The sequence below is a fragment of the Dunckerocampus dactyliophorus genome, chromosome 6 (assembly GCF_027744805.1).
Source record: "Dunckerocampus dactyliophorus isolate RoL2022-P2 chromosome 6, RoL_Ddac_1.1, whole genome shotgun sequence".
Taxonomy (NCBI): Eukaryota; Metazoa; Chordata; class Actinopteri; order Syngnathiformes; family Syngnathidae; genus Dunckerocampus; species Dunckerocampus dactyliophorus.
Genome location: NC_072824.1, coordinates 4,280,746 through 4,296,967, shown reverse-complemented (window position 1 = coordinate 4,296,967; position 16,222 = coordinate 4,280,746). Strand labels below are relative to the sequence as shown.

Sequence of the window (16,222 nt, the reverse complement as noted above, 5' to 3'; positions counted from 1 at the left end):
ATGTGTGTGTGTATGCGCATGTGTACTGTGTAATTGAAGTGGAGACTGACCTTTGCTTTATGCAGAACTTAGTAGCATATACACACACACACACACACTTCCAAATCATTTCACACACACTACACACGTACAAAGCCACATACACATGCACACGCACACAGCCATGCGTGCATCCAGGCACATAGAACACGCACTGACCTCATCGTTTCCCATAACTTCATTCATTCAGTGGTCTACCATATTTAGTGAGTAATCATAGAACTATACTCCTTTTCAAAAAAGCAACAACTGACAACTTTAGGCGAGAGTAGACTTCTGCAGACTCTGCTATGCATGCACAAATCACTTTGTCATCATTGAACACAAAGTGAAGCTGCAAGCTCCTCCCTCCCAACTGCAAACAAACACCACATCAAGTAGTGACAGCAGAGCAGCTTGTTTCTTCTCAACATATTTGCTTTGCTTTTCTTAGTGATAATGACTTTCATTTCATGGCCATCATGGTCGTCATGGACCATTACATCATTAAGCCCCACCCCCCTACTGGGAGACTTCAACGCCCACATGGGCAATGACAGTGTGACCTGGAGGGGCGTGATTGGGGGAACGGCCCAAATATGAACCCGTGCGGTGTGATGCTATTGGACTTCTGTGGGAACCACAGTTTGTCCATAGCAAACACCATGTTTGAACATAAGGATATCCACAAGTGCACCTGGCACCAGGACACCCTGGGCTGCAGGTTTCTGGTCGACTTTATATCCGCATGTCCTGGGCACGCGCTTGAAGAGAGGAGCTGAGCTGTCAACTGATCACCACCTGGTGATGAGTTGGTTTAGATGGCGTTGCATGGGTACTGGAGAGTACGTGGGGGTTTCCCAACCAGTTTACATGTGCTTTGTAGATTAGAAAAGGCATTCAACCGTGTCCCTCAGGATAACCTGTGGGGGGTGCTCCGAGAGTACAGGATTCGTGGCGCGCTACTACGTGCCATTCGTACCTTTTACAATGCAGGAGCCTGGTCTGCATTGCCAGCAGTAAGTCGGGCCTGTTTCCGGTGAACGTTGGCCTCCGCCAAGTGTAAGTGTGAAGCTTCTGGGATGCAGCTCAGCACCTTCAAATCCGAGGCCATGGTTCTCAGTCAGAGAAGTGTGGACTGCACCCTCTGGGTTGGGAGTGAGGTTGTGCCCCAGGTGGAGGAGTTCAAGTATCTCGGGGTCTTGTTCACGAGTGAGGGAAGGTTGGAGCGTGAGTTTGACAGGTGGCTCGGAGCAGCGTCTGTAGTAATGTGGTTGCTGTACCGGACCGTCCTGGTGAAGAGAGGGCTGAGCCGGAGGGCAGTTCTCAATTGACCAGCAATCTATGTTCCCACCCTCACCTATGGTCATGAGCTTTGGGTCGTGACCGAAAGAACGAGATACAAGCAGCTGAAATGAGTTTCCTTCGTAGGGTGGCTGCACTCACCCTAAGAGATAGGGTGAGGATCTCGGTCATCCGGAAGGAGGTCGGAGTAGAGCCGCTGCTCCTTCACACCCATAAGAGCCAGTTGAGGTTGCTTGGGCATCTAGTCTGGATGCCTCCCGGACGCCTCCCTGGTGAGGTGTTGTGGGCATGCCCAGCCAGGAGAAGGCCCCGGGGCAGACCTAGGACACGCTGGAGCGATTATGTCTCACAGCTGGCCTGGGAACCTCTTTGTTGTCCTCCTGGTGGAACTGGAGGAGGTGGCTGGGGACCGGGAAGTTTGGGCTTCTCTACAAGACCTTATTGAGTGCATAATGTGCATATTTGTTGGTGCACAACCTCAAGTTATTCATGCTAGCACACTGCCTTTTACCACACACATCAAACGTCGTACTGGTGGATGGTGGGTCTGTATTCATTTTGTGCTTTTAATTTGATGTTGTTACTGTCTTAGTCTTAAACAATACTTAATAAATAAGAATAGATTTCTGGTACGGATCATGTAGTGACAGACCACCCGACACCTCTCCACACGTTCTCCATGATGAGACCGCTGCTTGAAGCACACAAGATGCCGCAAGACCAGAACATGACCACATATTAGCCGCATCACTGTATAAGCCGCAGGGCTCAAAGCAAGGCCATTGGAAATTACACTAAGCACTGTAACTCAGTTGATTGGGTGATTAGCATGCTAGTTTGTGACTTCCCCAGCGAGTGAGGGAGTTAGCCGGCAGGTTTGTTTGGCAGTGAGTGAGTTAGTCCTCTGTACACTTTTCTTACTGCTTTCTACGTGAGTCCTCTTCCTTTTAGAGATGCTGAAGTTTCCACTTGTATTAAACACACACACACACACACACACACACACACACACACACACACACACACACACACACACACAGTTCATGTCCTTGTAGTCCTCTAGTTGTGTCTGCTGGGAATGATGTAGCATTTTTGTGGCTGCTAAATGTTTCATCACCTGCAGTGACTTCATGAGTCATTAGCTTCCTCGCTGGCTTCCTCGCTGGGTCGATCGCCCTCGTTGGACTCTTGTGGCCGCATGGGATTAAAAACCAAAAAAACAGAAAAGCAAGAACATAAAAACACCCCACAAAAAACAACCAAAATATGAAATGTTATTTTCGGGCGGATGACTTCATTTGTGTAGTTGTTGTGTGGCGGTCAAGGACATGTTGTGGGTTTTGTTGTGTTGTTGTCGTCGCCAGCCCAGAAAGAATTAGCTGGCTAAAGTTCATTAGTGCAAAGGCTTTTTCAGACCTGACTAGTAGATGCAAACTAATGGATGACACACGCATACACATACAAGAAGAAGAAGATTTGTTAAAGAATTGCAACTGGAAGGATACTACAGACAGGGCAGACAATCCCAGTGTGCAAATGCAGTGAAGAAACAAACGGCCGTGATGAGTGACTTTCCGCAAAGTAGGATTCCTTCTTCAGAAATGGAATATTTTGGTAGAGTATAAAAAACCGGTTTACTTTCTAAATATGCTTTTTAACATAGTTAGAGCCCTCTCAAAATGAAATAACACCCCTAGAGTGACCTTTACACTCCTATTACCCACTGTAGACATAATAAGAGAAATGTATTTAGGACCTTGCAATATGCGCTTTCTCTATATGGTGTTTTTTCAAAGATTAATGAATTAATAAATGATGACTGTTTGGTCGTAGATTATGGTCTATTATGAGTCAAAACATTAAAATACAAGTAATAGATAGCATTGTGGCCACTGGGTGGCAGTAATGATACAAAACATTGAGACATAAGCTTACATTACATTACCTCAACACTGCATGAAGTCAGCCATGGCACGTCCCACATGATAGACTGGAAAAAAGGTTTCCTCCCGTCACATGTGGAAGTGGTACGTTTTTGGCTTCTTATGTTTCGAAGAAATAAATTTGAGACTAACTCGATAGCCTGCTAGCTAGTGGCCATCTCGAGTCCCTGCAGCATAAGAGTTGAGCAATGTGGTGTAAATGTAACAAGTTTAAATCTGTTGTTAATTTCACCAAAACACTTAAAGCATTATTGTTATATTTTGTATGTGTAAATATGTTTATTTACTAGTTTTGTATTGTGTGTCAGCGTGTGCTGGGGCGTGGTGACGTAGTTACGTCACGGTGTTACAACACGGTCTGCTAATTAAGTGGAAGCTAGCTTTGCTCACTGTGGACAATTTAGAGTCTCCAATGAACCTAACATGCATGTTTTTGGAATGTGGGAGGAAACCGGAGTACCCGGAGAAAACCCCACACACGCACGGGGAGAACATGCAAACTCCACACAGAAAGGGAGAATGGAACCCATGGAACCACTTGGAACATGCTAACCACTTGACCACCGTGCGGCCCACATTTTTTCACATTATTACAAAATGTGACTGTCATTTAGGCCACTTTTTTCCTGCTTTTATCATCTTCTAACAAGTGTGAATATGAGAATGAATGTGTGAATCCTCCTGGGAGATTATTATTACCCAACAAGTCAATCAGCTCAGTGCCTTTACTGTAATTGATAAGAACAGTTAGCAACATTTGACATAGTTTACCGCTTTAATACTCTCGTCTTTGTGGTGAAAAGCGTCACTCAGCTTCTCCTCGGTTGACACTGTGTCACGGTGCTGCTGTACTCGCGTCTGCGTTTGTGAAAAAGGTTGACACCTTCAGTAGTTTTGATTAAGCGCAACTGTCTTCCACTGGCGCTTTGCCTCTTCTGCGCTCCGCGTGGTAACATGGAACAGTCCAACGCATGACAAGGGAGGGGCGGCGGTAGACACACTTATGAAAGATGTTGCATTTTGATGTAGTTCTCAGCACGTGAATTAAGACTAAAACGGTAGTATGTACTTTAATTTGAGGGAAAAAAATTGATAATCAGTTTTTATGAGACGTTTGGGGCCCCCTGGAAATCTCAGGGCCTCAGGCAATTGCCTGTGTTTGTCTCATGGTAGGTCCGCCCCTGGCTATAGGTGTGTTATTTCACGTCTACAGGGCTCTAATAATGTTAAAAAACGTATTTAGAAAGTCATGCACTGGCTTTCTATGGTCTTACTACAAAAATATTCTATTTATTAACATTGAATCATATCGCGGAAATTCATTTATCGTGGTCGGGAACCAATTAACCGCTATAAACGAGGGGCCGCTTGAAAATGTTGACTTCATGTCAAAATACGTACAATTTGCTTAAACACGCACATGTTTTGACGAGGGGTGCTCCGATCCATCGGCCACTGATGAGTAAGGGCCGATGTCCATGAGAAAGCAAGTCGGGGCATATGCCCTGACTTGCTTTCTTTTTCTTTGTGTCCTGTCCAGCCATTAGGGCAGATAGTATGGTTGATCTAAACGTCCTCACGCGCTCAACAGATTTGCTCTGCCAGGGAAAAGTGTGGCATACACTTCCCCTGTTACACAGCATTTATTTGACTTTGATGTTTTGTTGTTATGCAAATTTGGAGCAGCCGGACCGGAGCAGGAGGGGATAGAAAAGAAGTGGGGGTGCAGGGATAAGAGGGGGACAAAAAAGACAGAGACAAGGACAACAGTCCATACCTGCTTTATAACGACGATCAACTCCGCCCCCATCTAGCCTACAGCGACCGTCTCCCGCCCACTTTTCCCCTCACAAAGCCAAAACAAGCATGTCTGCCGTGTGGGACTTCCTGTCGTTGTGAGAGTGGGAAGTTTTGCACTCTGCAAAACTTGCCACGAAAAAAGTCACACCGGCGTGGCGCGTTAAAAAGCTTTCATTTGGTGTGGCGTTTGGGAGGCGGGCACTTCGGGGTGGTGAGTTTTCGAGGCTCACGAAGTGATCACCGGCCAGGTGGCGGCTAATATAGCCTTAACGCGGGACAAGTGCCTGTATGTGCGTGGCAGTCGGAGGTCCGATGTCCCGAAAAGTGGTTGGATTCGTCGGACTGGAGGAAACCGGGTTTGCATCAAGCTGCTCTCGCATCCAAAGTCTCCTGAAAGAAGGCGCCTGATCCTCTAAGTTTCACCAGGGATTTTGAAAAAGTAAGTCAAATATGTAAATTTCATGGTTCTCCTTTCATATCATATAGCCCAGGGGTCACCAACGTGAGCCCCCCATGACCGCATGAGGCGGTCCATTAAGGTTTTCAGTTCAGAATGTGAGAACACTAGAAAGAAGTGCCTTGTGAAATACAAGATGCATTTGGTTCATGTTCTGGTAAAAACAAGCATATTCGCTTTGTTTGCGTTGAAATAAGCTATGAAAATAAATGTTACAAAAATGAGTAGTAGCTCTTGGCCATTTTCATTGTGCAAAAGTAGCTCTCACAAGACAAAATGTTGGTGAGCCCTGATATAGCCTATAGCAAATTTAAAAATGGACACTTTTTTAATCTATGGGCCGCACGGGGGCCTCGTGGTTCGCATGTTGGCCACACCGTCAGGAGATCGGGAAGATGGGTTCCAGTCTCACTTGGACATTTGTGTGTGGAGTTTGCATGTTCTCCCCGCGCATGCGTGGGTTTTCTCCGGGTACTCACATTCCAAAAGCATGCTAGGTTAGTTAACATGTTAGGTTAATTGGTGACTCTAAATTGTGTGAGTGTGAATGGTTGTTTGTCTATATGTGCCCTGCCATTGGCTGGCCACCAGTCCAGGGTGTACCCCGCCTGAGGATAAGCGGCATAGAAGATGGATGGACACTTAATTGGTATCGGCCGATTTCCCTCAGCAGCATAAAACCCTGATGGGATCCTATTTGTGACTGATAACAGGCCGTATTCCACCACAAAACAGCACGATTGTCAATGAATATATTTTGGAAAAACCGTGCTCGAGTGAAGAGTAGGCGATGTGGCGAGGGACGACTGTACATGGGTTCTTCCTTGGCCCAAGAACACTGTTCCGTGCTGTAGCTCAGATAATTTTTAGCGTAAATGCTAACAAAGAAACACAACAGGAATAAAAGCTCTTTTGTTGTTGATGATACATTCTTTGGCCACAAGACTTTGACGCTGCCAGAGAGCTATTCAGTGAAGAATCGCTTTACTTTCATGGTTGTTTTTTGACGTAGCAAGTCAAAGAATTCAACCTGTTTGTATGCTAACACATGCTAACTGGTGATAGTAAACCCAGCTCTGTTCCAATTCTATTCTACTTACTCTCACCATAATCCGGCGTACCACCATTTTTTGCTGTTTTAATCAAAAATGTATGGCTTTGATGGTAATTGAAAGTACTTTGTTTATGTTTTCTGTCTGCTGTCATGGTGCCTTTTATGTTGTGATGGAATAAAAGGGCCTATCAACAAAATGCATCATTAAAAAAAGCTATTTGGTTAAAGCGAGGAAGCTAAACCTCATTGTGGTGCTACAACACGTTTTCCGGCCACTAAATCAGGGGTGTCCAAAGTGTGATGCGGGGGCCATTTGTGGCCTGTGGCTGTTTTTCAACAAGCACACTCTAAAAATATCATTTTCAAAAAGAAAATTACAAAAAAAAAAACAACAACAGCAAAAATTGAAAAATCAGCAGGAACTTTACAAGAATAAAACCAAAACATTATTATGATAAATATTATTTTTTAAGTTGTAATGTTATGAAAAACAAACAAAACAATAAATAAAGTTAAAATTAAACTTGAATAAAGAACAAAATAGGTTGCAAGTTATGTTATGAGAATAAAGACAAACTATCATGGCAATAAAGTCATAATTACCAGACGAAAATTTACAAGAAAAAAGTTGTAGTTAAGTAGTTGGGGAAAAAACCCTGAAGAAATGACAAAAACAGGTCTAATTTTACGAGAATAAAGTCAAAATATTAGGAGAAAAAGTAAAAAAAAAATATATATATATATATATAAGAATAACGTCATTTTAGTAGCTTCGAGTTGAAATATTAAAGATTTGTAAAAGATTGAAATTTTAAAGAAGTTGTATTATTACGAGAAACAAAACAAAATGAAGTTGTCATTTTTGGAAAATTAAGTTTGGGGAAAAAGTTATAATATTATGGAAATAAAGTCTTAATATGAGAAGAACATTTACAAAGATGTTAGAAGAAAGTTGAAATATTTGGAAAAGATATATAACAAAGACCCAGCAAAAATAGGAAAATAAGAGCAAAGAGCGACGTTGATATGAATGATTCATGCTTTGTCACCAATATGACAAAGCTGAGATGAAATATTTTAACTTCTTAGCAGATTTGACTAAACATCAAAGGCGCAAAGTTTCATTTTTCAACTATGTGGTCCTCGTTCGAGGGAAAAAGTTTGGACACCCCTGCACTAAATAGTCATTTAATGAGTCGCTGCTAACTTGCAGTTGCTAATGCTAGCTAATCCTAATGCAGCTTTGTCAAGAGCGTGCTGGGTCACGGCTAGCCTCCAGTTTGAGTCCTTGTGTGCGTGTTAGCTAATATACGGATGTGCTTGTTTTGTCTCCTCATTTCACGTGCCCCAGCTGCCCAGAGAAACAACATTAGCTTGCGCTGAAAGCCCATTAAGAGAACAAGTCGCACGGGGGGCCAATAACGTGATGCTCGCAAACTGGTTATTCCTCATTGCCTCGCCCCACCTCAGCGCCAGCTTGGGTTATTGTCCACCTTTTAATCTGCACTTTGATTCCAGACAACGCTTCAATCGTTAAAGTCCACTTAGGAGCTCTTAGCGCCGCTCTTTAGCACCCAAAGTTAAGCCGCTTTAGCACCTTGGCTTTCCCAAAAAGCTGAAAGGGCCGCACGGAAGGAGGGCAATAATAACTAATAAATACATTAAAATGAATAATTATATATAGCTTTATTTCATTTTAATAGGGAGGAATGACTGACAATTGTTTTTGGATATTTTTTAAAATGACAATTTATATAATATTTCTGACATTAATGTATGAGTTTCTTTCATTTTTTAAAATAGTCTTTTCAAAAAATGGTCTCTTCCTGGTTTTTGGATGTTGACAATTTCTTTATTTGACTGAATGCATTTTACAAAAGTAACAATTAAAGCACTACAGTAACATTTTATGACAAGTTGATTCATTAAAAGAAAATTGCTTAAAATATGTTTGTATGTTGCCCATCATCTGATGAATATAACATTTAACATACCATTTATCACGTTTATGTACAGGGTTTTTTTTTATTTCGATATCAAGGTTTTAAAAATTGTCTGGAATGAGGGAAAATCTTCTTTTTGGATGTTGCCATTTTTTTCCTGGGCTACATGCATTTTGCATATTTGAAAAAAAAAATCTATTTTTTATGATAATTATATCATATTTATCACAGCTAATTGGTTCCAGAACCGACTGCGATAAGTGAATTTTAAGTGGGATTCCTTATTTAAAAATGGAATATTTTCATAGTTATGGCATAGAAACCCTATTTACGACCTTCTAAATTTTTCTAACATTATTAGAGCCCTCTAGACATGAAATAACACCCGTTTACACTCCTATTACCCAGTATAAAAGGAGAAAATAAGACATTTAATACAGTTTACCTTGTAGGGGAGCAGAATTGGTGGCGGACAGGAAGGGACGTCGGGTTTGTTTTCGGCTTTGTGCTAAGTGCGCATTCACATGAAAAAGGTGCGTTTCGAGAACCTTGTAGGTTCTCAAACAGTGCCGGCATCTCCAAATTAGTTACACAGTGAAACTGTGGCACTTTCACAGCTGATTTTAAGATGAACGCCTGGACAAAACCTGGTCCCTACCACGTTATGAGTTTAGCCTAAGTTACCATGGCGATACAGCTGCCTGAAGAGAGAGCTACCTTCACTGAACACGCAAGTCTCGCAGCTCGCTAACCCACTAAACTCGCTTTGCAGAATACCCGCATTGTGTGTTGTTAATGTTGTGGGGTTTTTTTTACTAAAAATTTGAAAAAAAAAAAAATTGAACTAAAAATCCAAAAAAAAGGTGAGTCTAATCTTTCTTTTGGTAGGTTCCATGTCATACATACTATTTACACTCCTGATCAAAATCTGAAGACCAGTTGAAAAATGGCTAGAATTTGCATTTTGCACATTTGGATCTTAATGAGGTTTTAAGTAGAGCTACAATATGCAAAAACAAGAGGGGGGAGTAAGACAAAAAGCATTTTCAAAAAGTCATTTATTGAAAACAACAATTAAACTGAAATAGGCCGTTTATTAGCTGATCAAAAGTTTAAGACCACAGGCTATAAAAGCCAAAATCTGCTCAAAATGTTCATTTTCTGTCAGGCATTCACACTGTCATGCCCTCCTGATGGTAAAGCTAAGAAGCTTTCTCTTTTTCAACGTGGTGGGATTGTTGAGCTGCATAAGCAAGGCCTCTCACAGCGTGCCATTGCTGCTGAGGTTGGCTGCAGTAAATCAGTCATTCTACATTTTCTGTAAGATCCTGAGCATTATGGAACAAAAAAGTCAAGTGGTAGACCCAAAAAAATCACACCACCACCCAGCCGGAGGATCCGATTGGCTGTCCATCAAGACACAGGGCTGTCTTCCACCCACATTAAGGCCCTTACTGGTGACGACTGCAGCGCAATAACCATCAGACAGCATCTGCGGGAAAATGCTTTAAAAAACAAAAAAGTAATTCAAAGACCTTGTCCCCTTCAACACCACAAAACTGCCCGTTTAGACTTTGCCAGGGAGCATCAAACATGGGACATTGAAAGGTGGAAAAAAGTTTTATTCTCTGATGAGGAAAAAATGTAACCTTGACGGTCCAGATGGCTTACTGCCATGACAAGGAGATCCCACCTGAGATGTTTTCTACCCGGCACAGTGGAGGGGGTCCATCATGGTCTGGGGTGCTTTTTCATTCAGTGGAACACCGGAGCTTCAGGTGGTGCAGGGTCGTCAAACGGATGCAGAGGTTGCAGCGGGCATCCCTCATGACTGAGGGCCCTTGTCTGTGTGGTAACAGCTGGGTTTCTCAACAGGACAACGCTGCAGTTCACAATGCTCGCCTGACCAAGGACTTCTTCAGGGAGAATAACATCACTCTTTTGGACCATCCTGCATGTTCCCCTCATTTAAATCCCATAGAGAACATTTGGGGATGGATGGCAAGGGAAGTTTATAAAAATGGCCATCAGTTCCAGACAGTTGATGCCCTTGGTGAAGCCATCTTCACCATTGGAGCAATGTTCCCACTCGCCTCCTGGAAACACTCGCATCAAGCATGCCCAAACCCATTTTTGAAGTGATGAACAAGAACGGTGGAGCTACTCATTACTGAGTCCTACTGAGAACATTTTTTGTTGTGGTTTGGAGAGTTTTTTGTTATTTTTTAAGTGATGGTCTTAAACTTTTGATCAGCTGATAAACAGTCTATTTCAGTTTCATTGTTGTTTTCAATAAATTACTTTTTCCAAATGCTTTTTGTCTCACTCCCCCTTCTTGTTTTTGCATATTGTAGCTCTACTTAAAACCTCATTAAGATCCAAATGTGCAAAATGCTAATTGTAGCCATTTTTCAACTGGTCTTAACATTTTGATCAGGAGTGTATATTAGGGATGTCCTTATCTGATCTTCAGGATCAGCTGTATTTGTGAAGATAGGTTAATATCATCTTCGGCCACGAGATCAATCGGTTGCCGTATCAAGTTCGGAACTCTGAGCCACACTCCAACATAGTAGGTGCAGTAAAGCGCCTCAAAGCTGGTTGTCACTCGATTCCCGCCACCCGCAAGAGGAAGAAAACGCACCACATGCAGACATGCCTGGACTGCTGTGTCATGGTGCAGGGAGCTCGCACGGGGAGTGTTGCTCTAACCACTGGTTGCTTAACAGGGGACGCACAAACACTACTAAACATGTCAAAACGGCGGAGAAGAACCTTGGTTACGGAGCGTGAATGGAAGCTGGCGGGGTTCGCTCAGTTTAGCGAGTGCATCTGTATGTGTGTGATTCAGACTGGATGCGTATATTTTCACCGTGTTGTGTTTTCCTGCTTTAATGTGAGGACCATTTTACAATGCCCACTGATGACGTGCAGGTTCCGAGTGAAAAAAGACAAGAGGCCCGTTTATTCTTGCACCCGGCGCGTATCAACCGTCAACTGCAATTCTCGACACACACAAGAGCACTCTTTGTTACATTTGTCTAATTGTGTAAACAAAATAAGGGTGTCCTTAAAATATCTTACATTAATAACTACATTGGAATGACCTCTATGACTCCATCTTCCTTAATCACAAGCACAAGCAGTACAGTTGGTTGAAGATGTTGTAGCAATATGTGCTGAGGCTGACATCCCATTAGAACAGTTAGCTAAGCTACATCCATTTCTCACTTACTGGACGAAATGGGCCAATCATGTATTGCATCAATAAATGTAAGAATTTGTGCATTTTATTCACTAACCCAAATAGCACACACTCTATGCTGGTAAAATAAGTGGAAAAGGTAAAAAACTCAATTAAAAAAAATTTAAACGTAATTGTTTTTTTCCATCCATCCATTTTCCTCCGTCGCGAGGGCAGCAGTCTCAGTAGGGAAGCCCAGACTTCCCGATCCCCGACCACCTCCTCCAGCTCCACCTGGAGGACACCAAGTCTTTACCAGGCCAGGTGTGAGACATAATCCCTCCAGCGTGTCCTAGGTCTGCCACGGGGCCTTCCCTGGCTGGGCATACCCGGAACACCTCACCAGGGAGGCGTCCGGACTAGATGCCCGAGCCACCTCAGCTGGTTCCTCTCGGTGTGAAGGAGCAGCGGCTCTACTCTGAGCCCCTCCTGGATGACCGAGCTCCTCACCCTATCTCTTAGGGTGAGTGGGGTGTGCTTTGGGTTGCGGTTGAGGGCGGGCGCCTGGGCGACCTGGTCTTCGGCGGCCAAATTTGGAATTCCCCGCCCCCAATTTGATCTTTTATTGGATGGACTTTTATTGGCTCTTTTATTGGATTAGGGACCTGACTCACAGAGGTTTGTTACAGAACCCAAACTATAGTGTTGGTCATGCTAAGTAAATAAAATAAAAAAGTCAATTCAGCAACACTTTGGTTGCATTATTTTATTCTTATTATGCTTGCTGCTTCAGTGTTTTTAGATGTTTTTGTCAGATGTTACTATGTTGTTCCCCAAGCAGTTCTCTCCTCCTATCACTGTGCGCTGCCGCCAGCTGTCAACTCATGCACACCTTTCCATCACCTGTTTCACAGTTTTTACTGCTGGGATTGTGAAAGTAAACACGTCTGACTAGCAGAAGACAAGTGCTGAAGCTGGACCCCAGCTGTAGATGTGAGTAGACTATACCTACATTCACTTTTTGACATCTTATTTTGACTGATTTCCAAATGACAGACATCGTCATTTTTTTTTGTTTTAGAAACGCACACACATAACATATCATGTGACCTGGGGCGTATTTAGTGATTGGGGCCCTCCGCATCCTTGTACTTTTTTTTTAAATTATTTTTTCAAGTAAGTTTTTTTTTTTTCAAAAGGCACTTTTTGCTGCTTTAGGAATCTGTCAGGCTGCGTTCACACTGCAGGTCCATTCAGATTGTTTTCATCATACATGGCCTGCATCTGATTGCTTCATGTCAGTGTAAACACAGCAATTACCATTTTTGTCAGCTACGCCTCAGGCCTCATTCGTACGTCGATATCAATGCGATATGTACTTCCTCGTCAGTGTCAGTGTGTCAGTGAAGCAGCTCATGGCAATGTCCCACCAACATCTCAAAATTCTTGCCCTCTTTCTTCTTAATCTCCTAAGCAGAATCATTTGGTTACAAAATATTGACTCCCGTTGCACAAAATCCTTGACATTGCCACAAACGCGTGGAGAGCACACACTGCAGCAACTCCCATGAACACACAGCAATGCTTGCGACGTCGCATGCACTTCACTTCTTCTTTCTTTTGGGAATGGGGAACGCTGCACATCGCACGGCCAAAAAGTCTTATGTTCGGTTGTGGCCGAGGCTTTATGTGACCCCACCAACTAGCCGGAACTACTTTCTTAAACACCAAAAACCAACCAGAACTCAGCTCACGGGACGGAGCGAGGGGGATTTCACTGCTCATACAACTTCATGTCAAAAAATCCCAACTAAAAGTGTTAACAGCTCCTAAATGTGAGCTTATTTTAAGGCAGCTGCTGTTAGCGCCCAGGTGCTAAGAGGCCGACGCCGCTATTAGCACCCGGGGTGTAGGAGCTAATGTGCGTGATCGCACCTGCCGTTAGCAGCTAGCAGCATGTGGCAAAGGCCCGCCAGGCGGAACTAATGCAGTATCTCATTTCATGACACAAAAGCTCTCTTCTGGCATTTTTTTCATTTCAATTTTCATGCCGAAAACCCCCAACGGTGCCGCCCATCCTGTGGATGATCACTGGAATTGATTTATTCCTGTGTGTGTGTGTGTGTGTGTGTTCAAACAGTCATCCATATAGATCCATTTCAATCAGCAGGCGCACACATCCGACGACTTTCATCTCAAGCAAAATCGCCAACTCATGTTGATTTGAACGCGGACCACTTCAAGCAGGCGCCCGGGGCTCGTCTGGCCCCACATACTCCTTTAACGTTTTCATCAGTTGCGTGTTAATTAACCGGCTTTCCCCGTCTTTTAAATATGCTAATAGGAATATGGTCTCATTAGCATTAGCTCCTCCTGCATCCATGCATTTATCCAAGCGCTAATTTGCGCTGACTTGCACTTTCATGCATGCATGAAGAAGTCACGTGTGCTTGCTTAAGTGTGGTCTTGCTTTGTGGATCCTTGCCATGTTGTGTGCACGGTGTTTGCACGGTGAAAGCCAGCCATGGCGGGCAGACTGAGGAGATATTTTGTTGCTGCAGTGTTGCTCCAGGCTAACCAAATGACCGCTAAGTCTCGTATTACTTTTTTCATTTTATTTTATTCTTAATTTTATTTATTATTATAATTATTTTTATTCTCATTTTCATTACATTTTATTATGATTTTTTAATAGCAACCTGCAACAAAAAAAAACAACACAATAAAGTGCCGGTGTCCAAAGTGCAGCCCGGGGGCCATTTACCACCCACGGCTGTGTTTTTGCCGGCCCTCAGGGCTTTCTAAAAACATGACTAAACAAGAAAAAAACCCAGTAAAAATGGGAAAAAAAGAGCAGTCATTTTACAAGAATAAAGACAAAATATCAACAGGGTAAAGTCATAATAGTAAGAGAAAAAAATTGCATGAAACTGGAAAAATTAAAGGAAAAAAGTTGTAGTATGAGAAACAAACAAAACAAAAAAAAATTGGTTGGTAAAAAGTTATAATATTACGATAATAAAGTCAAAATATTATGAGAATAAAGTCATAATATTACGAGAAAAAAATGTGCAATAAGAAAGTTGCAATATTTGTGAAAAATATAAAAAGAGCAAAAGTGTGATGAAAGTAAAAATGTCCTACTAATAACACAAAGCTAAAATGCAATTTGTTTTTGTTCTTCAAATAAAAAAAACCGTCATGACATATCTACATGTAACCCAGGTCTCATGTAGTTAATTTATAAATACTGGAGTGATTAATACAATAAGAGTGGGTTCGTGTGAGTTTGTAATAATTTGCAATGTATATTTCTGTCCAATTGTAATAAAGACCTCCACAACTGTATTTTAAACATAACAGATGAACATAAATTTATTTACAATATTTACACCCAAAATTCAAAATGACCCTTTCTGATGAAAAGAATAAATTTAAATAAAATAAAATAAAATACCAGATCAATTTGTATGTTCTGAGTCTTTCAAATGACCTCTTGGTCTCAATAAAGTGAGCAAAAATAAAGCACAATAATAACTGAAAGTGTCCAAACAGTACCACTATTTAGTTTCCTCGTTTAAACCCAGTTCAAACTTACTTCAACCAGTTGCAGGCCTGTGTCGTCGCTTGGGTGCGGTGAGGCCTACAAAGCAAAATGGCCACTTCACTCAAGAAGAGCACAAAATAAAAGCACGTGCACAATAAGTCAATTGGGTACTCACGAATCCTTATGGGTGGTTAGGGATACCGATAACGTGTGGATATGCAGTCTTCAGATGCTCTCTTTGATGTTAGCACAGTTAGCATCCAACAGCAAGGCAAGGCAGAGCAGCATCACTCAGCAGGCCCAGCCCAGAATCATATCCGAAACACAGCAAACAGGGTAAGAACACAGTACAGCAGCACAGCAGGAACAGCAGGGCCCATCCACCGGGAAAGCATCATCTCCTTTAAGCACATAAACTCCATTGAGCTACCATGAAACACTACATCATGTCGAATTAGCATTAGCTTTAGCTGGATACACATCACAATGCTAAATTATGATACCAAGGCCTAATCACATGTGCGATTGTTAGGCTAACTAGCGATTGCTAAATGGCATTACATTTCCATACTTTTACAGCTACAACAAGTAGTTACAGCATATATTCACCTTTTGCAGTTCACAAGAAGTTAATATCAGGACCACGGGTAGTCGACCTTTGATGATAAACTTATTTGTTACTACTTAACGATGTCTCCTTGTGCACTCTCCCTGCTTCCCGCTCCCTCTGTCTAACATGCACTTTCTCTTAGTCCTGCCCCCAACACTTTGGATTGGCTGTCACATTTACAGAGACCCAATGACAATACAGACATGAAATGATTGACAGGCTGCTACTAACGCGTTAGAAATACAACTACGACATGTTGCACATCAACCACACTTTCAAATAACAGATATTGCAAACGACTATAAAACGTTATTTATTCAACTATTAAACTGTAAATAGCTTATTAAACTGTAAATATGAG

At 42.3% G+C, this 16,222-nt stretch overlaps 1 protein-coding gene across 3 annotated transcripts in view; it reads right to left on the bottom strand.

Moving 5' to 3' along the window:
* abcg2b (ATP-binding cassette, sub-family G (WHITE), member 2b) overlaps positions 1-15,994 on the bottom strand; it is a 55,873-nt gene extending 39,879 nt beyond the window's left edge. For 2 of the 3 annotated variants that reach the window (XM_054778730.1, XM_054778733.1), the window contains exons 1-3: positions 15,861-15,994; positions 15,427-15,652; positions 15,303-15,347 (exon numbers count right to left, since the gene is read on the bottom strand). The gene's annotated coding sequence lies outside the window, so the exon portion shown is untranslated. Of the gene's footprint in view, positions 1-2,440; positions 3,807-15,302; positions 15,348-15,426; positions 15,653-15,860 lie in introns of those variants that run through there. The other variant, XM_054778731.1, reaches the window with a different exon arrangement.
* Between the last annotated feature and the right edge of the window lie 228 nt (positions 15,995-16,222).